This window comes from Rhinoraja longicauda, chromosome 5 (genome assembly GCF_053455715.1).
Source record: "Rhinoraja longicauda isolate Sanriku21f chromosome 5, sRhiLon1.1, whole genome shotgun sequence".
Lineage (NCBI taxonomy): Eukaryota > Metazoa > Chordata > Chondrichthyes > Rajiformes > Arhynchobatidae > Rhinoraja > Rhinoraja longicauda.
Genome location: NC_135957.1, coordinates 54,644,282 through 54,671,348, shown reverse-complemented (window position 1 = coordinate 54,671,348; position 27,067 = coordinate 54,644,282). Strand labels below are relative to the sequence as shown.

Here is a 27,067-nt window from a genome sequence, read left to right as displayed (position 1 = left end):
CTACCACCGATTGGTAGAACAGTATCATACTGCAGACATTGAGGGAGCATCAATTTTGCTCAATTTGTAAAAGTAAATTGGATTAAGAGCAGGCCACTCAGTTCTCTAAACCGATACTGCCATTGAATTGTCTGAATTTTATATGCCCACCATTGCTCAATATTTCAGGTCAGGGTTTTAACAACAACAAAGACTTCTGATAAGCAAGTCTCATAATTCATTTTTTGCACAGCTACTTGCATGGGTATGATCTATTTAATGCATCACTCATGATGTTGCAAAATGGTGCTTCTTCCAGGAACCTACATTTAGTTTAGTTTAGGTTAGCTTAGTTTAGTTTAGAGATTCAGCATGGCGACAGGCCCTTCGGTCCTCTGAGTCTACACTGACCATTGATCACCCATTCACACTAATTCGGTGTTATCCTAATTTCTCATCCACTCCCTACAACTAGGGTCAATTTGTAGAGGCATTAACCTATGATCCCCACACGTCTTTAGAATGTGGGAGGAAACTAGAGCACCAGGAGAATACCCATGCAGTCACAGGGAGAGCGTGCAAACTCCACACAGACAGAGGCCGAAGTTAGAATTGAACCCGGATCTTTAGCACTGTGAGGCAGCAGGTCTACCAGCTGTGCCATCCAGAAATGGTATTTTACTCATTTGCCTCAAGATCCATGCATTTCTCAGGGGGAATGTATCTAAAAAATGAAATAGTTGAACATGGAAAATGCAAATGGTAAGTTGTTCTTGACAGGAAGAGGATTTGAGTATAGTAGCAAGGATCTATTGCTACAATTATTCAATGCCTTGGTGAGACCACATCTGGAGTCCGGAATGAGTTGTTATCTCTTTACTAAACAAAATATATTTCTGCCAGCGAGGGGATTCAGTGAAGGCTTGCCATTATGACTGGTGTGGTGAAATTAGACTTAATTTGCTAAAGCTAAGATAAAAGAGATAAAGCTTAAATGAAAGTTATAAAATTCTGGCATAACTCGACAGACTGAATGTTGGATGCATGGTTCACTTTGCCTGACTGTTCAGAATGCAGGAACATAGTCTCAGATTGAAGGATAAGATATATAGGGAAAATGTATTAACTTGGAGGATGGTGAAATTCTGGAATTCAAAATCAGAGGGGAGTGTGGAATCCACGTAACTGTGTATATTGAAGGAGGTAGCTAACTTTCTGAATGGAAAAAGTCATTGAGGAGTTTTTGGTGAGAGCAGGAATATGATAAAGAGATTGATCATCAGCCATAATTGTACTGAATGGTGGTGCCAAATGGTTTACTCCTTCCCATATGTTATACATTTGTATGTTTTATATGGACAAGTAGGACAGCCAATACTGATACTGCTGCAACCCTGTGTTCATACAGAAATAAATTTGTTATCAATAACTCAATCATCAGCTGCTAAACATTCATTGCATCATTAAGCTCAATTTAGAGAAGCTTTGTGAACATTTACCTGAAATAATTCATCATCATCATCATCATCATCATCATATATATACAGCGCGGAAACAGGCCTTTTCGGCCCACCAAGTCCGCGCCGCCCAGCGATCCCCGCACATTAACACTATCCTACACCCACTAGGGACAATTTTTTACATTTACCCAGTCAATTAACCTACATAGTGTGCAATTTATTTAATCCATTCAGCCAGGCTGCATAAAAGTAGGGAAGTTCGCAGTGATCTTCAAATCTAGATTACAACAAATAATGAAGGAAAAGCCTGTAACATTCCCCCTCCTTACTGCTGCTTCAGCCCCTCTGCTGTTGAAAATTGCATACATGTTTTTGTTTTCACCTCAAGACAACTATTGAATATCCAGAGAAAATCCAGGTAAATATTTTCTTTTCTATTTCAGTGTAATCAAACGCAAGTCAAAAAGAGAGAATGTGGTTCCAAATGTGCATTGGCATCAAATGTTCTCACTTAATATTCACCTCAGCAATACTCAGAGGTAGAAATATCATTGGTGTTCCTCTCAATATTACTGACGACCTTACTATGTACAATAAACCATGACAGATCAAATTGAGAAACATTTTACCTTTCCCAGCAGCAGCTGACTTCTGTTTCTTCACTTTTTCTAAAAAAAGTAAAGATTTTTTAATGTAATGCAGAACTTTAGTTCTGGCCTCTTGATGAGCAGTAACAATGCATTGATGTTAATCTACAGAATACAAGAATACTAAGTGATAATCAGCATGACTATAAATACTCAGCGGAAATTCTCGGCAGTATAATTACAGCTACTATGCCTGTATCACACATGAACCTGGTCACAGTCCCTGATTGAGTTTGTAGATACAACACGGTGCCCAGGGGGAGTTAGATTTGGTAAGAGGTGTGCCTCCTCTCCACTCTACTCTTGACTGGAAACAAGGTCAGCATTGTGCTACAGTGCTGTGTCACTGGTACTATTATCAAACTTGCTTTTATCTTTTCCTGTTTCAGAAGAAGTCACTGATTAAAGTCTTATTATTAGCTTACTTTGGGCTATTTTGTGTAATTCCAGAGGGAATGGGTACATGTTAGCATAAAGGTGGGTCCTGCAAAAGTTGACAAAACTGACTACTTATAATGAGCAACTGAGCTGCCATGTTTAGTATGGAAAACTGGCACTGTAACAGAATAAATAAGCAAACTTCAATGATTGAACTGCCAACAATATAAATGATGTACAGCACATGAGGTTAGAAGGAGGAAGGTAAACAGATGGTTTTGGATTAATGAGGTTGATTACTTTATGTAATAGAGTGCCTAGGTTGGGCAGACAGATGGAATAAAAATTCAGAAGTCAACTGGATATTATTAGTCAGAAAAAAACAATTGAGAGGTGATGAGACAAGCTTTCGCTCAAGCTTTACAGTTCAGAAGATATATTATGGTGTAGTATTTCTGTTTTATTTCCATTGTTTTGCCACATTTGACAGCCTGCTTCATATTCCAAGGGAGCACATGATACAAATCAATAAGATTATTTGACTCAACTACTTCCTTAGTCTAAATACATGTTGCCAGCAGATCTGAATTCATGACAGACAATTGCTCTACTTTTATTAAAAAACATAAATGGAAATGGATTATTCAGTTTCCATTTCCTCAAATATATGATGAAGTTTTTCAAGAAGTTTCCCAACCCAAAACCTTGTCTATTCATGTCCTCCAGAGATGCTCCCTGACCCGCTGAGTTACTCCTGCACTTTGTCTTTTTTGTGCAGTTATTATCTTACAATAATGCGCATCTTCATGACTCCTGAAAAGAATGCCCCAAAAATCCAAAAGAATGTTTCCAAATTGTGCTACTTTTTTAAAAAAATCAGACGGCTGGCAACAAAAATAGAAGATTGATTTTGATGTTTTCAGGAACACTTGAGTGATTGTTTTGGTATGGGATTGGTAACAGTACTCTAACTGATCATTAATGTCACTTTACATATTTGGCAGCAACCTACAATGTTAATGTTGAGCCGGAATGCCTGTCACTGTATGTTTTTGTAGGACGTTTCCAGCACTCACTTAAGGACTATTGATCTAGCCACAGAAAAACGTTAATTCTGAATGTAGCAGGAAGTATGTTTGCTGTGCACCAATCAAATGTTCAGCTTGCATCATAAAACAGGCACCGTAGCCTATTTAGTACATTTGTAGGATATCCAAAGCATTTATTTGTTATCCACCAGAGACACCTCTGATGTTCAGAACCAAAATTGCTTTCAGCATTCCATGTTGACTCCAGAAATGTATTTTTGCCATGTTAGAAAAAACAGTAGTTACCAATGTCATGTGCCAATTTATCTTACAGTTTCACCATAACAGTGAAGAAAACCAAGAAAAAAACTCATTGAGCAAAATTCATTGTCATCTCAAGCAACAAGCAGGCATCTCCCAGACAGAACACAAAGTGCTGGAGGAACTCAGCTGGGCAACAGGCAGGTGGGAATGATGCTGCCAGACCCGCTGAGTTCCTCTAGCACTTTGTGTTTTGTTCAGGATTTCAGCATCTTTGTGACTCCACCTCCCAGACAGTTCCTTTACAAAAAAAGTGCTATTTTTAAATGGTCTGCCATCTGACGCAGAGGTGCAGGGAGGAAATACTTTAAGTGAATCACGTTTGTTGCATTGACTGCATCACATCTCAACTCACACTTCCCTAATGCATGTAGGTGAAAAGCTTATGGGAAGTTAAGCGGTGAGTTACTCACCACAGAATATTCAGCTTGTGACCTGGATTTGTAGCATTTATGTGGCTCATCTAGTGACTATCTGGGTCAAGGCTGCCCTCAGGGTGTTGATGGCCAAGGGATTTAACTGCTGGTAATGTCAAGAATATCTAGGGCAGGTTTTTCAAATAGGTTCTTGTTGGAGATGGTCATTGTCGAACACTTCTATGACACCTTAAAGTTGATGTATCAGCTTAAACCGTTCATGCCATGTTATATTCCAGGCACGGGCTACCTCAGTATCAGAGGAAATCATCAGCAAGCAACTCATGACTACCCTCATGATGCAAGGAAAAATTGGTTTCAGTGAGTGTAATTTGACCGTAATGGGGAACATTTAGAGGGAGTCCCAGAGCTAGTCAATGGCAACCAACAACCTCAACAATATCCCTTGGTGCTCCAGTCAACAGAGAGGTTTCCTGTGTTCCCTATTGAACTCAATTTTACCAGATCTCCTTGATGTCACAATTGGTTAATTACAATCTTGATGTTAAGGGCAATCACTTTCCTCATCTTCACCTCTGGAATTTAGCTCATGTTTGGTGCAAGATTTGCACAGTGATCTAGAAGTGAGTGTTTCTTAGCGGAAACCAAACTGAGCTTTAGCGTCCAGGTTATCGATGAGTAAATTGCTCTTGATAACACTGTCAATGGCTACTTCCAACTCTGCTATGATTTAAAGAGTAGGGTAATAAATGGTAATATGCTTGATAATATTTATTCTGCTTTTCAGGACATAAAATTAACGGCTACTGTTCCATTTCATTGGTTAGATGGCAATGATATAGCTGATTGAATTTGTTGGGGAAACAGTGGTACAGAAGCATTTGATGACTGTCAGGATACATTTAAGGTCATTCACATCTGTTCTATTCAATGCTTATAGGATTTCCTGATATAACATGGAATGTATTACTGAAAGCTGATTTTAATGTTCAATATTGAAAACAATCCTGAATGTTTCAGCTTCATCTGATAAGAGATCCACCATCATGTAGTGTAGTTGTGATTGTATATCAAAACTTCGCTTATCTTTAGTTAGAGATTTAGAGTCAAACAGCACGGAAATAGGCTCTACAGCCCAATTCATCCATGCCGACCAAGATGCCCCATCAAAAGTCCCGTTTGCCCACATTTGGTCCATATCTCTCAAAACCTTTCCTATCGGTGCTGGCTCGAAAGGCTGAATGGCCTCCTCCTGCACCTATTTTATATGTTTTCTATGTTTCTATCCATGTATCAAGGATGGTACGGTGGCGCAGCGGTAGAGTTGCTGCCTTACAGTGCTTGCAGCGCCAGAGACCCGCGTTCGATCCCAACTATGGGTGCTGTCTGCATTGAGTTTGTACATTCTCCCTGTTACCATGTGGGTTTTCTCCAAGATCTCCGGTTTCCTCCCACACTCCAAAGACGTACAGGTTTGTAGGTTAATTGGCTTGGTATAAGTGTAAATTGTCCCTAATGTGTGGAGGATAGTGTTAATGTGCTGGAATAACTGGTCGGTGTGGACTCGGTGGGCCAAAGGGCCCGTTTCCACACTGTATCTCTAAACTAAACTGAACCTGTCCATGTATCACCATTCACAACGATATCCTAGCACTGTAATGTCACTGTAATGACTGTAGGATTTCATTTTTTTAATTTCGGCATGCTGCCTTTGTGGTTTTGCACATGGATAGTCATATGTTCAAGCTTCACTTGACTGGGATCCCATGTTTCTTGGTATTCTCAACATGCCATTTTACATTACTTATCTAAGTAGGGTTAATCACCTGGTTTGACGGTAACAGTACAGTAAAGGTTATGGCTGGTCAAGAGTTACAGACAGTGTCTGAAGCCAATTTAAGGAAACTTACAAGAGCTAAGGAATTGTTTAACTATTTTCTGCTATTTAGGCTTTTCTCCAATATTAGTAAATCATTTCTGATGGAATTTATGGCTCTGCCTCCAGCACCAATGACAACATTATAGCTTTCATAATTATTATTGCACTGGTCTGCAATGTGGCAAGTACAGAGGTAATATCTTGATGCCAAACCATTATTACAATAATGTCTTCTGAGAGGCGGAGAACATATTAATTTTCTACTTAAATGTTGTACTTCTACTCATCAAAGAAATATAATATAATTGAGCTCCTCAAAAAATTGATATTCCTTATAAAATGTCCACAGATTCTCCTTCCTCTTGCATACAATAGATAATTTGCAGTTAATAGAATTAAATCAACAAACGTTTTACCTTTTTCAACAGAGGCAGCAACGGTGGGTTTCTGTTTCTTTACTTTCTCTGTGGAAATAAAATTGTAGTTTAGCTTTTTCCCCGCACTGTTAATATACGTTCAACCAGAGCATATTGAGAGTGCCGATGTGAAGGGAATGTTCTTGCTTGGATCACAGATGCAAGAAGAGAGTTGTGATTTTTTATTTCGATAGTGTCATAAAAATATTTTAAAGACACAGCTAAATAAATATTTGGTAACCAGAAGACAAGTTGAAGTTGCAAAGCTCTCTGGTCTATAGTTCCCAGGCTTTTCCTTGCAACCTTTCATAAATGGAGGCATAACATTAGCCACCCTCCAGTCCACTGGCACCTTACCTGTATCTAATGATGATTTATATATCACAACCAGGGCACCTGCAATTTCTTCTCTAGCTTCCCACAGTAACCTCGGATATATCTGATCAGGCCCAGGAGATTTATCTACCTTCAAACACCTTAGGACGTCAACATCACTTCACCACCTAATTTCATTAACAATCCAAGCTCCCCAGTCTTCATATCTTTTTCCACGGTAAAAGCAGAGGAGAAGTACTCATTGAGAGCCTTGCCCGTCTCGCGTGACTCCACTCTGAGATAAACGCTTTGGTTTCAGAGGTGCCCTATTCTCTCTCTCTAGTTATTTTCTTTTCCTTAATGTACTCACAAAAACTCTGTATTTTGCTCAAAAATATCTGCCAGAGCTATCTCCTGCTCCTTTTTTTGCCCTACTTATTTCCTTCTTCTAATATGTGCTCCATAGTTTCTAAAACTCCTCCAGGGATACGCTTGATCCCTGTTGCCTATACCTGTCCCCTGCCTCTTTTACCTGACCCAAGCCTCAATTTCTCTCGTCATCCAAGCTTCCTTACTCCCACCTGCCTTGCCCTTCACTCCAACTGGAACATGCATGCCTGAACACGGTGGCGCAGCGATGAGTTACTGCCTTACAGTGAATGCAGCGCCAGAGGCCCGGGTTCCGATTCCGAATATGGGTGGTCTCTGTACGGAGTTTTACGTTCTCCCCGTGACCTGTGTGAGTTTTCTCCAAGATCTTCAGTTTCCTCACACACTCCAAAGATGTACACGTTAATTGGCTTGGTAAATGTAAAAATTGTTCCCAGTGCGTGTAGGGAATCGCTGGTCGGCATGGACCCGGTGGGCCAAAGGGTCTGTTTCCGCGCTTTATCTCTAAAATAAACTAAAATAAACTAAAATAAACTAAAATAAACTAAACTAAACTCTCTAAAATAAACAAATAAATAAACAAACTAAACTCTTGTCATCACACTTTTAAAAGCTTACCAATTTCCAGACATTCCTTTGCCTGCAAACAACCTACTCCAATCAACTTTAGCAAGTTCCGATCTAATACCTGTACCATCAAAGTTGGCCTTGCCCCAATTCACAATTGTAACTTGTGGGCCCATGCTGTCTTTATCCATAACTATTTTATAACTAAAGGTCGCTAAGCTCACCCAAGGACACGTCCGTCACTGACTATATGGATATAGTCTTTATCCATAACTATTTTATAACTAAAGGTCGCTAAGCTCACCCAAGGACACGTCAGTCACTTGCCCTCCCCAATTTCCTAAGAGTAGATTTTTCACAAGCTTTTCACTGCTAAAACCTCATTAAAGCATTTAATTGTGAGCAACTGTGGACATCGAACCACAAATTCGAATGTCCACGGATATCATTTTTCAATTTTAGGCATGTTACATGGTCACACATAAGCCATGGCAATAACTATCAAAGAAGGCCTGTGTCAAATACGGCGGCCTTGTTCCAATACATTTTTCAATCTTCTTACAATTTTACATCCAATCTTTCACCGATTTCCCGTGGAAGTGAAGCTAATCTTCTCAATTCATCAAAATGATTCAACCTATGATGACTGTATTCCATATCCAAGGTCATCTGAACCTCAGTGGTTAACATCAACATGCAGATGATGTTTGAGCTGGCATACGCTCAGAACCTGAGCTCCAAGACATCATCCGCTTATTCACCAAAGCCAATGACAGGAAGAATTTAAAGCTCAATATCTGCAAGACTAATTAACCTGCCCCACTTCAACACAGTGTCCCCTGACAATAAATGTTCATCGTGAGTCGCTGGAAAATGTGGCCTTCTTCTCATATCTCATGAGTCTCTCGGAGAAGAGAGACATTCAATAACGTGGTAGTGAATTTCATCCATGCACCAATATAGTCTTTGGTTAAATGAGGATAAAAGACATGAGATCTGGCACAAAGCTCTTGATCAACCTGGCAATTTTGATCCCTGCTCTTCTCTGTGCCTCTGAGAACTAGACTCTGTAAAAGCCATTTCAAGGCACTGAAAAATTCTAATCCACAAAATCCTGCAATTTAATGGAAGAATAAGCAAGCCCATGTCAGGAACATTTCTAGAACATTGATGCCGATGTTTCTTCACAGACTGAGACATTGGACAGGTCATGTCATTCACATGCTGAACTCTAAACTCTGGAAACAATAATTCAATTGCAAACTCTGTTATGGAAGATGATTCCCAATTTGATGGAGTAAAAACTTCAGGAATGTGCTGAAATTTATCTTGTAGGAATGCCGATTCCTGGGAATCTCTGGCCCAAGACTACTCAAAGTGGAGAAGATGCATCTAAGATGTGTCAATTATTTCAAGGCAATTATTCGGTAACACACAGAAGGCCCACATGAGAGTTTGAAGGAGTGCACCGCCTCATTATCCATACATATGTCTCATCAGTCAACTTCTACCCCATATGTTGAAGAGTCTGCAGTTCCTACACTGCTCTTACTGGTCATATCAGAAGCCACTAAGCCAAAGCAGAAACAAATCATCCTTGATCCCTAAAGACTGCCCAAATAAAGCAGAAAAATACCTTGCACTTCTTCACTCTTCCCATAGAAAAACAGTCTTTCAAATATTTCTATTAATGGGGGCATCCTTATACCAGATACAAAAAATAGCAAATCATTGGATTGTTTTATAATTCCAGTATCTGGCACACACAGGGCTTTCAGATTTAGATGCTGAAAGACAATATACGTTTCTGTTTTTAAATACCCACGAGGGATTTTCAGAGGGATATTTAGAATACAAATTGCACAGTCAATTCATTGTCAGTCAATTCATGCGGAAACTAAACCTATTCAATGAAACAGTTTTTAAAGATGATGGAAGGTATTTTTGAATGCAGTAATGTTAGTTAGTTAAATCTAATGTATTAGTTAATAGTGTGGAACCATCAAAAATGCACCTGTTTGTGAGAGTGTTCAACTGTGCAGCACTGCATAATGCAAGGATTGTATTCAAGGTTAGCTATCCCCTGTAGAGTTGATCAGCTTAACATTCTGTAGTAAACTGTTGCTTCTCAAGTAGGACAGAGACAAATGCAGTGGATCAATAACTAGTACTGCATTGATACATCTTCAGATCATAAGTTTAAGAGTGTCAGTGGCAGCCAACTGCTTGTCTGTAAATGTGAAGTGTCATAAGGAGAATGCAGAACAAAATAAGAAATGTGCACTGTGTGAGGAAAACACAAATAAATCAGATGAAAAAAAAAAATGTGGCCTGCTTGACAATAAGTAATAGACTTGCATTTGTTCTGATTTTGGAAATGATGCTCTGGAAAATCATTTGCACCTTCCTGGAAATGAATTGACATTAGCAATATCGTTAATACTGTTTCAAAAAGCTCATAGTGCAAGATCCAAAACAGCATAACCTGGCTGTCTCATACAAGACCACTCTGTTTTGGGCAGAGTCAGTATTGGGATTAAATTTCATGCATTAGCAATACCTTTGCTCGCAGCTCTGAAATAGGAAGTAATTCTTAATGGGTCACACAACAGAGAGAGCACTCTTCCGGCTACTTTGAATGCTAACATGGAAGGGGTGAATTTAACATTCATGAAAAAGAGTGTACTTGCAGTGGACAGAGGAATCTGCACAGACTTCCGAAAAATAGTCTGTACAGTATGTAGACTCTTTTGTACAAAGGGAAAATGATGGGAGAAAGTTACAAGGAAGTAGTGTATAAATGCAGAATCACCCATTATGGATGCTTGTACTTTTGTAAACCTTGCAATGTTACAAGGAAGTAGTGTATAAATGCAGAATCACCCATTATGGATGCTTGTACTTTTGGAAACTTTGCAATGCGGCCAAATGCCACATCTACATACAAAAGGAAAAATAAAATCACTTTCTTCCAAAGGTCACCACGTGATGGTTAGAATTTTTCTGACATCTACAGTGCAGCAAATAACAATAAAAAAGTTGTACAATAGTTATTTGGGCGTATTATCCATTAGAATTTCTAGAATAGCATTTTGAAGCTCAGCCAGATTGTTCTGTGTGCAACAATGCAAAATAAAAGTTCTGCTGAGCTTATAATTAAATATACTTCAAGATTAACAACCTTTTGTTTTGAAGGTTTCCATGAAATTTGTGAAATGTAGTCATGAATTGCGCACATTTCTTTTAAAAAAGTGCTGTGGCTGTGGTATTGCTGGGCAGCTAGACACACAGTCCTATTCTTATTCTGCCATTGAAGTGACAGTGAGAGGTCACCCATTGTGCAAACGATAGCTGACCTTTAGCATGAATACAGTTTGTCTTTCTGTGCCAAGGCCCTTATAATCCAATGTTATTGCACTACTGTTGGTTCCAAACTCTTCCGTTAAGACAAGAGAACGTGAGTCTCAAAAAAGTTCTGGCTCTGTTTACTTCCAATGAATTAATTTGAAATCCCTGATTTTGATTCCCCCGTAGATATCACTCTTTAGTTTCTAAAGGTTAACTCAGGTTTAGGCTCTGAATTTGAAGATTGGATTTTACAAAATCTCATAAATTCATTAGTCAAAAGACAAGAATAGGCTATGCTGCCCGTCCAGTCTACTCTGCCATTCAATCATGGCTGATCTAACTTTCCCTCTCGACCCCATTCTCCTGCCTTCTCCCCATAACCCTTGACACTTTTACCAATCAAGTACTGTATCTGTCAATCTCCACCTTAAAAATACCCATCCTTATCAAAATACATCCTGAGGAAGTGGTTATATATAACTTAATTGTTTACAAATTTTGTCTCCCTTTCCCTAACAGCGGCACGGTAGCGCAGCGGTAGAGTTGCTGCTTTACAGCGAATGCAGCGCCGGAGACTCAGGTTCGATCCTGACTACGGGTGCTGCACTGTAAGGAGTTTGTACGTTCTCCCCGTGACCTGCGTGGGTTTTCTCCGAGATCTTCGGTTTCCTCCCACACTCCAAAAGACGTACAGGTATGTAGGTTAATTGGCTGGGTAAATGTAAAAATTGTCCCTAGTGGGTGTAGGATAGTGTTAATGTACGGGGATCACTGGGCGGCACGGACTTGGAGGGCCGAAAAGGCCTGTTTCCGGCTGTATATATATGATATATGATAACATAAAGGTGATAAAGCAAATGTAAAATGCATAATTCCTGAAATGTGAATCTTCAAGATGTGCATTTGGGGAATTCCATACAACAAAAATTGTGTGAATCAGTCAGAAGAAAATTATTTAGCCTTTGTTCTGTATTAGCTATTTATTAGAATAGTGTAAACTTAGCTCACCATGTACTCCTCTATATTCATATATATTCTACTGCTTCAAATATTTATCCCATTTTTTTCTGACAAATACCTCACTCTCTACCTCTTCCATGTCCTTGCCAAAACAGTTTCTGCTCAATCTTACAAAACAATGCATCAAGGAATGCCCCTGAGTTTCTCTATTCATTTCTTATAATAAATATAAAATTAAACTTTCTTGTCACTACTTGCGTAATGAAAAGAAGTAATCTGTTCCTATTCTTGCAATTAATAGCTCTTTTTTACAAGCTCCAGTCATCACCTCTCCAAAACTCCAGTCATCACCTTTCCTGTATCTCCAGTCTCACCACTTTAAATTGCTTTCTATTCTTGGCATTATCCTGGCGAATGTGCATTCAATGAGAACATAGATTTGTCTTGAATTGCTTTCAATAAATGTATGATAATATTGTAACAGCTGCACCTTGTATTCCACCTCTGAAATTTGGTTTTATTGACCTCGAGGTACAGTTGCGACTATATCATATGCCTTGTACAACCAACTAAAAATATATTTCTACTCATGATTTCCATGACATTTAAGCCTGCCTGATAAAGCTTCCAAAAACTGTAAGCATTACACTGAAATGATGGCTAACTAACGTTATGTATTCTTCCCTCTGGAATAAAATGAGCTTGTACTCTTTAACGAGTGAGATGATTACAGTTTTTGAAGTGTTCATAATTGTAATTTAACATAATAATTTCCATGCTGGTGCCATCGAGATGTTATTTTTCCATGGAAAGTAATAATATGTTATTGCCATCAGGAGAACACTCATGTTTATGATCTTGATTAACTTACTTTGATTACAAGAATTACAATTTGCATTGTGGGTTTGATATATTGATTCCTCTATCTTGGTCGTAATCATTAAGACATAGCTCTGTGCACAACATTTTTAATTTGTATAAACTTCAAAATATATGAAGTGTGTCCAACCAATAAATATCAGTGTAATGAAACATATGCACTACTGCAGATTTTTAGAGTGTTTTCATTAGAATGATCAAAGATGCAATAACACTTAGATTATAAGACAATTACCTGCTTTCAAATCTTTTGCTGGTTTCACTGCTGTTTCTGCTTTGACTGTGAAAGGAAATGAAAAAATATAACTCCAATTCATTGCAAGCAATGACACAAATTTCTTTTGATTTAGCCAGAAGAAATGTCAACATACTGGAGCAATTCTAGAATATATATGCAGCTCTAGGATCCAAATATACACATTCGCCAAGTCCAGAGAATGGAAAATATTTGTTATTAAGCATCTTACATTTCTCCAGAGAATTATAGTTGAATTTAGTTCTATCGGCATGTCAAGTTAATTCATTGAAAATGAAGGAGAACAAGGGGAATAGACCAATTGGAAATCTCAATGATATTGGAGAATTTATGAGGTGAAACCCTCAGAATAAATGTGGTTCCTTCACATTTTAGAGTGTGTGTCGCTAGAAGGTGCCTGTGAAATGGTTCACTCTATTCTTGAACTGCCAAACTCTGTAATCAATTTAGTGCTAAGAGTGTATGAGGCCATGTCACAATGATAAACATGTTGGTGTGGGACTGAGGTGCCATTCAGGCCGAACTGGCTAATGGTGATTTGTTTACTTTCAAAAGAAATAAACTAGGTCAAAGATAGACACAAAAACCTGGAGTAGCTCAGCGGGACAGGCAGCATCTCTGGATAGAAGGAATGGGTGATGTTTCGGGTCGAGACCCTTCTTCAAACCCATTCCTTCTCTCCAGAGATGCTGCCTGTCCCGCTGAGTTACTCCAGCGTTTTGTGTCTACCTTCGATTTAAATCAGCATCTGCAGTTCATTCCTACACAATAAACGAGGTCATGCAGCAGCTGTAGAGAAAAACAGAGTAAATGTTTCAGCTCAGTGACCTTTCATCAGAATCCTAAGCTCACACATTTTTTTTATCTGCTCAGATGCTGGGCATTTCTAGCATTCTGATTTGGTTCTCAGATTGCCAGCATTTACAATATTCTGCTTCTGGGAGTGATGGATCATTTGGGATTAAAGGCAATCTGACAGTTTTCTTGCCCATCTTTACTGACACAATTTTAAGCTATAAAATCAGAATTTACTCTGTAAATTATGCAATGACAAAATATTGATCTCAGAGGAACAATCTGGCAGTTTACAACTGTAAATTCATGTTCAGAAATCTATAGATTTAATTCAACCACAATTTAAAAAAATTAATTCATAGAAGTTTGGCTTTGGATTTGTTTTATACAGTGTACAACATGATTGCCCAGTAGATTGAGAAGTAGAAGTGCAAAGATAATCATAAAAACATTTATTTTAGTTTCTAAATTTCACAGTTTATGAATATAGCACTAAGGAAGCATTACTCATTCCTTTTCTTTTCTTTCACTGTACAAAAATAATATACAATATAGATTATGATATTTTTAGGGTTTATCAATAAAGTTTGCATATTTATTAATTTTCTCTCTTAAAGATAATCTTCAATGAATAGAATAACAATTTAAACATGTTATGTTTAATTACCCATGTTATGTTCCCCAATTATTGTGACCAGCAGATGGCATAATTGTATTTGAATTCCCAACTAAGAAATGGTGGATAGTTCAGTACTTACCTGGTGCAGCAGGTGCCATTTTATGTTCCGTCATAATAGCTTCTGCAAGTTCCATAAAAGAAAGATCAATGCTTAAAGAAAGTAAAATGTGCTGAAATATCCTGGTTCTATTTATGTTATGCCTCAAAATCAAACTAATTCCCCAATGCAATGTAGTGAAATTTTCTACTTCACCCCATTAGCTGCTTGATGTCAAATCGTCTCTGAAATATTTTTCTTCAATCAGCATATTGAGTGGTGGGGAAGGAGGGGTTTTGAAGGGCACCAAGGCTGAGCCAATATTTTTACATTCTCCCTCCCTTACCAAAGGGTAAAGTGCATTTGATCAGGTAACACATAACACCTTATTATGTGCTACCTTATCAAATGCACTTTTACCCTTTGGTAATTTTTTTTACATTATTTTTTAATCCAGCTAGACAATTGGCCAATGCGTATTTTTTTTAAAAACAGGACTGCCAGTAAAAGCCAAGAAAGAGAAGTCTTCAATTATTTTAATAGACCTCAGGCAAAATAATTGCAAAAATAATTGTTCCATTCCAGCACCATATTGGGCAGGTTGGAGAGCCTATCCAAGCCTCCCACCAGATCTCATGACATTAGTGTCAAGAAGCTGGACTTTAGGCATTTTGCTGCACTCATATCAAATTCAAATCCGTTTAAAATCACAATAAGGTGTTGCTTTAAGGAAATATTATCTTGGTTTGTCCCTTTGAAGACATTAAAGCCCAATCTGGATGTTTCACACATGACTGCTGTTTTCCAGGGTCAGCATCAGCTATGCTAATCATGCACTGAGCCATGGTAAATGCTAATCCAGGCTGCCATGAAGATGGGGACGACTTGGAAACAATGGTGGAGGTGCAAGATGAGAGAGCATAAGACTCCCAGGGAGCCCCACCCCCTTACTATGGTGAAAATCCAATCACACCCCATTGCTGTGAGCAGCCCCAAGCTCCTATAATCAGAGGTAGCACTGGACTCAGAGATGTAGTGATCTGTGGGCTATAGTTATTAATTCACAGGTCAAGGAATCTTTACACAAAGCTACCAGCACCAACTTTTCTTTAAAAGAAATTACAGGATTTTTTTTGTTTTGCTTAGAGATACAACGCCAAACAGGCCCTTCGGCCCACTGAGTCCACACCGACCAGCGATTCCCACACATTAACACTATCCTACACACACTAGGGAAAATTTACACATATCAAGCCAATTAACCTGCAAACCCGTGCGTCTTTGGAGTGTGGGAGGAAACCAAAGATATCGGAGAAAACCCACACGGTCACAGGGAGAACATACAAACTCCATACAGACAGCACCCGTAGTCGGGATCGAACTCGGCGCTGCAAGCGCTGTAAGGTAGCAACTCTACCGCTGTGCCATCTTGCCGCCCCTAATTGTTTTTGTTTACTTAAATAAACAGGGAACACTTTAATTTTCACGAAATCTATTTTTTTCAGCATAATGTATTCCTCATTTTATTGTGAGTTTGCTAAATGATTAAAATGAACCTGTTCAACAAATATGCCAAATACGGCAGAGAAATAAAGTTCTATGCAGGCGGATTGCATTAGGAAGTCCCCTGTCCAATTTGTTGATGGACAGGACGTCAATAAGGAATGGACACTTCAAAACAAGCACAACGTGCTTTTACATTGCATGATTTACATAAGATACAGTTGCAAATGAGTCTACATTTTGGACATTGACCTAGGATGTCACAGAGGTGCAGCTGGTGGAGTTGAGGGTCTCAGCACTAGTTTCGATCCTGATCTCTAGCAAGTCTGTGGTGTTTGCACGTTCTTCCTGTGACCGCATGGTTCACCTCCAGGTGCTCCAGTTTCCTCCCATATCCTAAAGACATGCAGATTTGTAGGTTAATTGACCTCTGTAAAATTGGCCCTAATGTGCAGGGAGTGGCTGCGAAAGTGGGATAACATAGAACTAGTGAAAACAGTGAACAATGGTTATCCTGGACTCAGTGGGCCCATGAGCCTGTTTCTATGCTCAACCTCTAAACAAAACTAAACTAAACTAAGAATAGCATGATGGAGGGATCGACAGGAAAGTCCACATAACACATCTAGTTCACTCACCCAACAGAAATTGAAAAAGTGAGTACATTCCTACCATAATGCTGGCTGAAAGTAATATTTACTACTTACTTTTGGTGGCTTGATCAACATCATTCTGTTTAACTAAGGATAACAAGGGATTAAAAATCAGTTAAAATTTAAACGGTATTCAGTTTTAAAATCCGTTATTAAATACACAGATTCATTGGTATTTCCCAATGTAAAATAATCTTACAGCTTGCATCAATAAATGAAGTGGAAAAGACACTGTATCTTCTCTCTAAGAACCTTTGACGCCTGATAGATGAAATGCCACATGGGAGTGATTGTTTTACTTCATTGCTCCAGCTGAAAAAACTAATTTAACCTTATTTCACTACTAGTCAGCACCTTCAGGTGGAGAAGAGGGTACAAAATGGCCTTTATGTTTCTGAGCCAATGGAAGGCAGTAAATTTTGTATTAAAATTATGAATTAATATAAAAATCATACACCTCATACTGCCTCGGCAAGGCCAGCAGCAAGGACGGGTCGCACCCCGGCCACTCCCTGATCTCCCCTCCCCCATTAGGCAAACGGTATAGAAGTGTGACAATAGACAATGGACAATAGACAATAGGTGCAGGAGTAGGCCATTCAGCCCTTCGAGCCAGCACCGCCATTCAATGCGATCAAGGCTGATCACTCTCAATCAGTACCCCGTTCCTGCCTTCTCCCCATACCCCCTCACTCCGCTATCCTTAAGAGCTCTATCCAGCTCTCACTTGAAAGCATCCAACGAACTGGCCTCCACTGCCTTCTGAGGCAGAGAATTCCACACCTTCACCACTCTCTGACTGAAAAAGTTCTTCCTCATCTCCGTTCTAAATGGCCTACCCCTTATTCTTAAACTGTGGCCCCTTGTTCTGGACTCCCCCAACATTGGGAACATATTTCCTGCCTCTAATGTGTCCAATCCCCTAATTATCTTATACGTTTCAATAAGATCCTCCCTCATCCTTCTAAATTCCAGTGTATCCAAGCCTAATTGCTCCAGCCTTTCAACATACGACAGTCCCGCCATTCCGGGAATCAACCTAGTGAACCTACGCTGCACGCCCTCAATAGCAAGAATATCCTTCCTCAAATTTGGAGACCAAAACTGCACACAGTACTCCAGGTGCGGTCTCACCAGGGCCCGGTACAACTGTAGAAGGACCTCTTTGCTCCTATACTCAACTCCTCTTGTTACGAAGGCCAACATTCCATTGGCTTTCTTCACTGCCTGCTGTACCTGCATGCTTCCTTTCAGTGACTGATGCACTAGGACACCCAGATCTCGTTGAACATCCCCTCTTCCTAACTTGACACCATTCAGATAATAATCTGCCTTTCTATTCTTACTTCCAAAGTGAATAACCTCACACTTATCTACATTAAACTGCATCTGCCATGTATCCGCCCACTCACACAACCTGTCCAAGTCACCCTGCAGCCTTATTGCATCTTCCTCACAATTCACACTACCCCCCAGCTTAGTATCATCTGCAAATTTGCTAATGGTACTTTTAATCCCTTCATCTAAGTCATTAATGTATATCGTAAATAGCTGGGGTCCCAGCACCGAACCTTGAGGTACCCCACTGGTCACTGCCTGCCATTCCGAAAGGTACCCATTTATCCCCACTCTTTGCTTTCTGTCTGTCAACCAATTTTCTATCCATGTCAGTACGCTACCCCTAACACAATGTGCAAATGCACACCACCAGATTCGGGGACAGTTTCTTCCCAGCTGATATCAGGCAACTGAATCATCCTACCACAAACAGAGAGCAGTGCTGAACCACTATCGACCTGTTTAATAACCCTCGGACTGTCCTTGATCGGACTTTGCTGACTTTTCCTTGCACTAAACGTTATTCCCTTATCATGTATCTGTACATTGTAAATGGATCGATTGTAATCCTGTATTGTCCTTCTGCTGATTGGTTAACACGCAACAAAAGTTTTTCACTGTAACACACGTGACAATAAACTAAACCAACTAACTAACCATTACAAACAATTTGTGGCTGGATTATGATGTGGACTGTGAGTATGTACTACCCATTTGAGAATTCTGGAAGACATTGTAAGCCGTAGACGGATACATGTTTTGTTACCAAGCAACAACAATTAAACACTTTTGTCATGACGAGATCATTGCATTGCACTATTTGAAGAAAATGTGTATTTTCAATGTATACATAATTCACCAGCTCCCATAAACATCCGAGCCTCTCACTTGTGTGTGGGTTTCTGGCTTTGCTTTGGCATCCTGAACTGAAGAATATGACTTGCTGTTGCTCCATGGCATTACAATAATAATTTGTTCCCGGAATAGACATAACATCACATTATTTTCCAGTGTTATCAGGGTTACCTCTCGCTGTGATCATTTGATGCATCTTTGACATTATTTCTAATTTGTGTCAAATACCATTTGGATGAGAGATTTGATCTGCTTTGCCTCTGTCTCATTTCTGCACAGACTTGCTCATTGATCATAATGTCTGAATTATATGATCATATTATCTTTTTCTCTTGCTGTTGCCTTTTGTTTCAATTGCATTCTTTACACTCTCGCCTCCAAGATGGGTTGTACGATGCTGTTTGAAGATGTCACAGCTGTGCAGTTGAAATCAATGGCAGAATAGAGTGCAGCGCAGTAGGTAAACAAGAAATTGGCGAAGCCAAGGTTCAGTGTATCACTTGAGGAAACATCTAATGCTTCCTCAGGGATGCTTCACTGCACAAACAGCATTTTACAGCAGGGAGATAAAGGAGAAATGAATAATTGCTTGATGCCAGCATATTTCACGAAGCATTTACAGAAATGTGAACTGAACTATAGTTCACTGCCATTCACAAGCTCCTTGAGTGGTCATGTTTTGAAAAGAAACGATTGCAGCTCTTCAATCATTTAATTTCTGCTGTACAAGTACCAGATGTCTGACTTCCATCTATTTCAAATAATGATGAAGGGACCCAAGAAATTGATTATTACTCTTTGACAAAAATTGACGTGAATGCTTTGGTATGATCAAATCCATAAGGTATGAGTTAAGGTAAAATCCATAAGGTCTTAGATGGTGCAGCTCAGCTTTATTGACATATTATACATACTGACTCGGCTCCATCAAGAATCTTATCAGCACATGGCAAACACACATGTGGAGGCACAGGGGCAAAGCTGGTCAAATGTGCTGCCTCAAAGATTCAGTATCCGAGGTTTAATCTCAACCTTGAGTGTGAGTAAGTGGTAAAACCTGGGGGTGGGGGGGGATCAAGTGGTCTCCCCATGAAACAACCTTGAGCTGCTGACAGTACAAATCCTCTTCAGCAAAATGGATGTAGTTCTTCATTTGGAAGCTTGTGCAAACTGGACAAAGCTCTCACAGTATATTCATAGTCTGGTTTCAGGAATTCATCTTGCTCTATCACTTTACTAATCTCCAACTCCTCAAAGTCCTCATTTACAACTGTAGTATAAAAATCATTCCTTCCACCAAAACCTTTAAAGTGCAATTGGTATTTTGCTCTGAAGAATACACATTTGATTGTATAATATGACTGTAAATTTTGCTTGATTTTGCCTTCTGGAGATCAATAGGGTTGAGGAAATAAAACAGTTTGTAATCCATAACTAAGACGAAATACATTTTAGCCGGTTGCCATTTCAAACTTCAATTATAATTGCAAACATTTCCATTTCAGTTTGTATGTAGTTTTGCTCATGTTTGGTGAGAGTTGAGACACAATTGGCTTTTCGTTTCCACCATCCGTAACATCCATGTCATATAAAAATTCTCCAATCAATCTCTGTTGACATGTAGCAAATGTTGTCTGCTGTCATCTATCCAGTTGTCTGCTGTCATCTATCCACCACCAATTCCCATTCTTCTTAAGATGTTGATGCAGTCGGGTCAAAACCATAGCTATATCTGACATGAATCTGTGATAATATTGAATTATTTCCAAAAATGATCAGAGCTCTTTTATATTTAGTAGGTGAGCTGGTCTTCATGGTTCCACCAGTTTTGCCTTTGATTGGCTGTGGCCCACTTGCATCCAACTTCAGACCAAGAAACACAACCTCTGACTATACAAAAACACACTCAGATTGCTAAAGCTTCATATTCTGGTGGTGGAGGTGGAGGTACTTCTGAATTTGTTCCACATTATGTAGAATATCTTCCAATGTGAGAATAAAGTGATACTACTGGTTCCAGAGGTAGCCATCATTACCCTGCAAAACATTGCTCATTGAGCACTTAAAGACCAGTGTTGACTAATTGCCTCTGGATATATTGTAAGGGAGATATTTCTAACTTTCATCATCTGGATCAAGTTGAATGTAGGCAAGAGATAAAACCAGTTTTATGGAAATCTTAAATCGTGGCAGCTGCGTGTGCAGATTTTAATATGTCAGCAAAGAATACAGCTCATCAGTACTGCCATATTCAGTTCATTTGTAATCGCCATACTTACTATCCTATCCATCTTCAATGTGAGTGTCATTGGGATATCTACACTACATATATGTGTGATATAGCATCATCTTGGGTCTATTTGATATAAGCACCACTTGTTTTCCCATTGTTGGCTTTAGATGTGAATAAAGTACACATTAAAGCTGAAAAGTGATTGAAATATTCACAGGTCGGCAGAACTGTCTTGTTTCTTCACACCATGGCAATCTGTAGCCCTGGCAGAACTCTTCCATGTCTGATATTCAGAGATTCCCTCTCTGTTCTTTCTTATGGTAGTACTCCATCCCTGTGTCTGTATTGTATTGGAAACAACACTCCCACTTGTTCCTTGTACTCTGATTTGCACACTTATACTACGTGTTCCTTCTTCTGTATGTGCAATATTTGATCTTCTTAAAAAAAAAGCATGTGGGCATTTATTGCTCTGATTTACAACACAGATTAATGCTGCTTATGATCAATTGGTTCTGAATTCATTATCACTACATTTGTACTTGGCAAGAGACAGACTTCTTTAACATTTCTGCTGTCTTGATTGAAATTGAAACACTGTAAATCAGATCAATGTGAGGCTATTTGTGCATAGATTGGATTATTTCATTATTAAAACCACACATAAATCTGATTTATAGAGCATGATCTAAAAAATTGCCAGAATTTAATTGGTAGGATAAACCTTTCAACATGACAATTTGTTCACTCAGTTTTTTTCCCCTCCATTTTCTGGTTGTGGTACCAAAGTTCCCTCTCTTTCCGGCTAAAATATATTTTCAGTTTCTGCATAAACTCTACACGCAGGATAGCATCAGCTTTTTGTAGAATGTAAGCTTTGAGTTAATATCTGTGAGCAAAATCACTTTCTTCCTCTCTGCCATTGAAGTTATTCAGTGAATGTGCTTTCTTAACATGGTCTTCCACCTGAGGGGATTTGTTAACTACGATAAAACATTCCATCCTTTCCATGGTGAGTGGTTGACAAGACTTGATGTATGGACAGGCTAATTGTGAAGCACCATTTTGTCCTGTTCACCTACCAAACAGCAACGTAAATCTCAAAGCCCCTGGGTGTTTACTTTTCAACACATTGCCTTTCTGTCTTACTGCTATTGAACTGTTAGCTTTCTCCCCTCTCTCTTTCTATGTGTTGCACCACCGCCATTCCACCCACTTGCAGTACTTAACTTGCTTTCGCTGAGCATTTTGCTGCTGCTCACGATACACCCAGGGACTTTGACAATCAACTATTCCTTTCTCTGAAGTGCATGTTTTAGAGGTGCTCTAGATGAATGCTGTCAATGAGTACTGATGCAAAGCTTTTGTGAAAATCAAATGATGACTCTTCCAGCTGGTGCCAATCCACATCATAGTGGAGGCTATTGTCATTATTGATGTGGATTGGCCCCAAGTGGAAAATTGTAATCGTAATGTCACCAGGGTGGTAGTGCTAGCGTAGCTTGACAAGAATATTTTAGGTTTCAGTACAAGCATCCGTAATATAGAGCAACAACAATAGCCAAAAACATGGTGCATGTCATGATGATGTCATTAATCTATCCATATGTTTGAAATATATATTGTTAATTAACCAAAAATAGTTTTAAAGAAGTAGAAACAAGGAACGGCAAATGCTGCTTTACCAAGGAAAGATACAAAATTCTGGAGTAACTCAACGGGTCAGGCACAATCTCTGGAGAACACGGATAGGTGACATTTTGGGTTGAAATGTTACATCTCCATGTTCTCCAGAGATGCTGCCTGACCCATTGAGACACCTCCTCCTATTTATCCTTGGACCATGACCCCCACCAATGAGCATCAGACCTTAATCACCAACATTATCACTGATCTCACCAATTCCGGTTCTCTGCCCTCTAATGCCTCCAACATTATCGTTCCCCAGCCCCGCACAGCCCGATTTTACTTTCTCCCGAAAATCCACAAACAGTACTGTCCTGGCAGACCCATTGTTTCTGCCCGTTCATGTCCCACCAAATTAATTTCCACCTACCTCGACTCCATCCTATCCCCCCTGGTCAAATTCCTCCCCACCTATGTCCAAGACACCTCACATGCTCTCCGTCTCCTCAATAACTTCCGGTTTCCAGGCCCCCACTCCCTCATCTTTACCATGGATGTCCAATCACTCTACACCTCCATCCCCCACAAGGAGGGTCTTGAAGCCCTCCGTTTCTTCCTCGACCGTAGAACCAGCCAATCCCCATCTACTAACACTCTCCTCCACCTAGCAGAGCTGGTTCTTACCCTCAACAACTTCTCCTTTGAGTCTTCCCACTTCCTCCAAACCCAAGGCGTAGCTATGGGCATTCGCATGGGCCCTAGCTATGCCTGCCTCTTTGTCGGGTACGTCGAACAATTCCTGTTCCAGACGTACACTGGCCCATCCCCGAACTCTACCTCCTTGGTGCTACCTCTTGTACCCATGCAGAACTCACTGACTTCATACATTTCCCCACTAATTTCCATCCTGCTCTTAAATATACTTGGACCATCTCCGACATCTCCCTACCATTTCTGGATCTCACCATCTCCATCACAGGAGACAGACTAGTGACTGACATCTACTACAAACCCACTGACTCCCACAGCTATCTTGACTACATTTCTTCCCACCCTGTCTCCTTCAAAAAGTCTATCCCCTACTCCCAATTCCTCCGTCTACGCCACATCTGTGCCCAGGGTGAGGTGTTTCACACTAGGGCATCAGAGATGTCCTCATTCTTTAGGAAACGTGGCTTCCACTCTTCCATTATAGATGAGGCTCTCACTAGGGCCTCCTCTATATCCCACAGCTCCGCTCTTTCTCCCCCTCCCCCCATTCGTAACAAGGACAGATCCTTGTCCTCACCTTCCACCCTATCAGCCAACGTATCCAACAAATTATCCTACAACATTTCCGTCACCTCCAATGGGATCCCACTACTGGCCACATCTTTCCATCTCCTCCCCCTTTCTGCTTTCCACAGAGACTGTTCCCTCCGTAACTCCCTGGCCACTCGTCCCTTCCTACCCAAACCACCCCCTCCCCAAGCACTTTCCCCTGCAACTGCAGGAGATGCAACACCTGTCCCTTTACCTCCCCCCTCGACTCCATCCAAGGACCCAAACAGTCTTTCCAGGTGAGGCAAAGGTTCACCTGCACCTCCTCCAACCTCATCTATTGTATCCGCTGTTCCAGATGTCAACTTCTCTACATCGGCGAGACCAAACGCAGGCTCGGCAATCGTTTCGCTCAACACCTTCGCTCAGTCCACCTTAACCAACCTGATCTCCCGGTGGCTGAGCACTTCAACTCCCCCTCCCACTCCCAGTCTGACCTTTCTGTCATGGGCCTCCTCCAGTGTCATAGTGAGGCCCACCGCAAATTGGAGGAACAGCATCTCATATTTCGCTTGGGCAGCTTACAGCTCAGCGGTATGAACATTGACTTCTCTAACTTTAGATAGTTCCTCTGTCCCTCTCTTCCCCTCCCCTTCCCAGTTCTCCCACTGTCTTCCTGTCTCCACCTATATCCTTTCTTTGTCCCGCCCCCTGACTGAAGAAGGGTCTCGACCCGAAATGTCACCCATTCCTTCTCTTCAGAGATGCTGCCTGACCCGCTGAGTTACTCTAGCATCTTGTGATACCTTCGATTTGTACCAGCATCTGCAGTTATTTTCCTACACATACATTGAGTTACTCTAGCATTTTGTGTCTTTCCGTAGCTTTAAACAATTCTTAGTAGCTCTTTTTGATCAAAATTATGAAATTATCTGATGAATTTCTGTTAATTACCAATTCCAAATGTTTATGCCTGATATGTTTCTCAGCAAGAGTATCCTTGACATGGCATGACCATTATAATAGCACATTAGATAATTATGCAGAATTCCTATAGGAAACAATTAGGTTAACATTTGGAAGTTAAATAAATGCTTGAAGTACATGCCTTGGGAAAAGAAACAGGCAGCTGGACAATAGATTCATTACACATTAGAATCTGCAAAGCTTTCATATTGCCATCACATTAAGCCTTTAGCAAATTTCTAATGAAATACCTGATGTTGCCATTAGAATGCCATCAATCTCAATGCAGGATTTATTGAAGCATTGTTTCAGACATGCAGCTCATTCTTTCAGGTAAATCACTCGTATGCCTGTGCATGTGTATGCATTTGTCAAACCTTTTGTTTCTTTGGGAGCAGGAGGAGACAATTTCTTCTTTGCTGAATAAGAAAACAATAATAATCTGCTTTTATTAAACGCAATACATAAGGGCTAATCACAGATCTGAGGAAACAACCATGTCGCTGAATCCCAGTGAATGCACAGATTGACAACAAATCCAAGAAAATATTTATCTCCCTGTCATGATTAGTTGCTCTTGGGATCATGAGCCAGCCATTGAGACCATAATAATAAAGCTTTACAATTGAACTGAAAAAAAAAAGATTAAAATGAATCGCCTAATGCAACTGAGAGATTTCCCATCATGTGTGCAAAGGGACAGGCATAGAAATCCATGGCATTCAGTTGCTGCTTAGCATAGATTATCCAAAATATCGAGGGAAGGGACAGAATGTTGAAACGATCAGAGACGAGCAGGAGAGGTCAGAGAACCCTAAAGAGGAAGTTGGCTACTCTGTTCAGAACAGTAGGGGAGGGAATGCAGATGGGAACCCTCTTGGAGCTGATGTGAAGAGCAACATTGAGCCGGTAGGTTCATTTTCACATCTATTCAATGTCAGGGATCGACCTGCATCCACAATGAACCAAGGACATGGTCATGTCAGATCAGGTAGAGCACACTTCCAGACAGGTTCACATCAGCAGCATTCACTACAGCAGAAACAAGATTACTGGTTATTATTTCTTCCCCTCAGTCTTATATACCAGCACAACAAAAGCCACTCGTGTATATTGGCACTATAAACCAGCACGTCTTTGGGATGTGGAAGGAAATTGAACCACCCGGAGGTAACCCATACCATCACACAGAGAACATACAAACTCCACACAGACAGCACCCAAGGTTTGGATTGAACTCAGGTCTCTGGAACTGTGAGGCAGCAGCTCTAGAGGTTGTGCTGCTGTTTTGCCTGAAGTCTGCACTTATATTGATATAAAGAACTGCAGATGCTGGTTTATTTTTAAAAAACAGAACGTGCTGGAGTAACTCATCCAGAGATACTGCCTGACTCGTAAAGTAACTCCTGAACTTTGTTTTTTAATTCACTATGTTTCTATGTTCTGTCCCTTACTGACAGACTTTATTAATCGCCACCTACTTTATTCTTTCTCTCAATCTTATGCTTTCTTAGACTTTAGGTCTTAGGCTTTCTTCCCAGTAAAATCACCCCTCAGCCTCCTGCGCTTCAAGGAATATAGCCCTAGCTGTAGGAAGGGCGTTGTTAAGCTGGAAAGAGTCTGCCCAGGCTCTCCCAATAACACCAGGTAACATGCTCATAAATCTACTCTGCACTCTTTCCAACATCCCTCCTACAGCAGGGTAACCAAAATTGAACCCTATGCAGCCTCACCAATGTCTTGTACAATTGTAATATAACATCCTAACTTCTATGCTCAATACCCTGACTAATGGTATGTTGGCATTCATAGCAAGAGGATTTGAGTTTAGGAGCAGGGAGGTTCTGCAGCAGTTGTACAGGGCCTTGGTGAGACAGCATCTGGAGTATTGTGTGCAGTTTTGGTCTCCTAACCTGAGGAAA

At 40.1% G+C, this 27,067-nt stretch overlaps 1 long non-coding RNA gene across 1 annotated transcript; it reads right to left on the bottom strand.

The window, feature by feature from the left end:
• Positions 1-14,781: 14,781 nt before the first annotated feature.
• On the bottom strand, positions 14,782-25,516 carry LOC144594015 (uncharacterized). Its single transcript, XR_013547317.1, has 3 exons — positions 25,397-25,516; positions 16,922-16,954; positions 14,782-14,795 (listed from the first exon to the last, which is right to left on the bottom strand). It is a non-coding gene; the product is annotated as an uncharacterized LOC144594015 (long non-coding RNA).
• Positions 25,517-27,067: the final 1,551 nt, after the last annotated feature.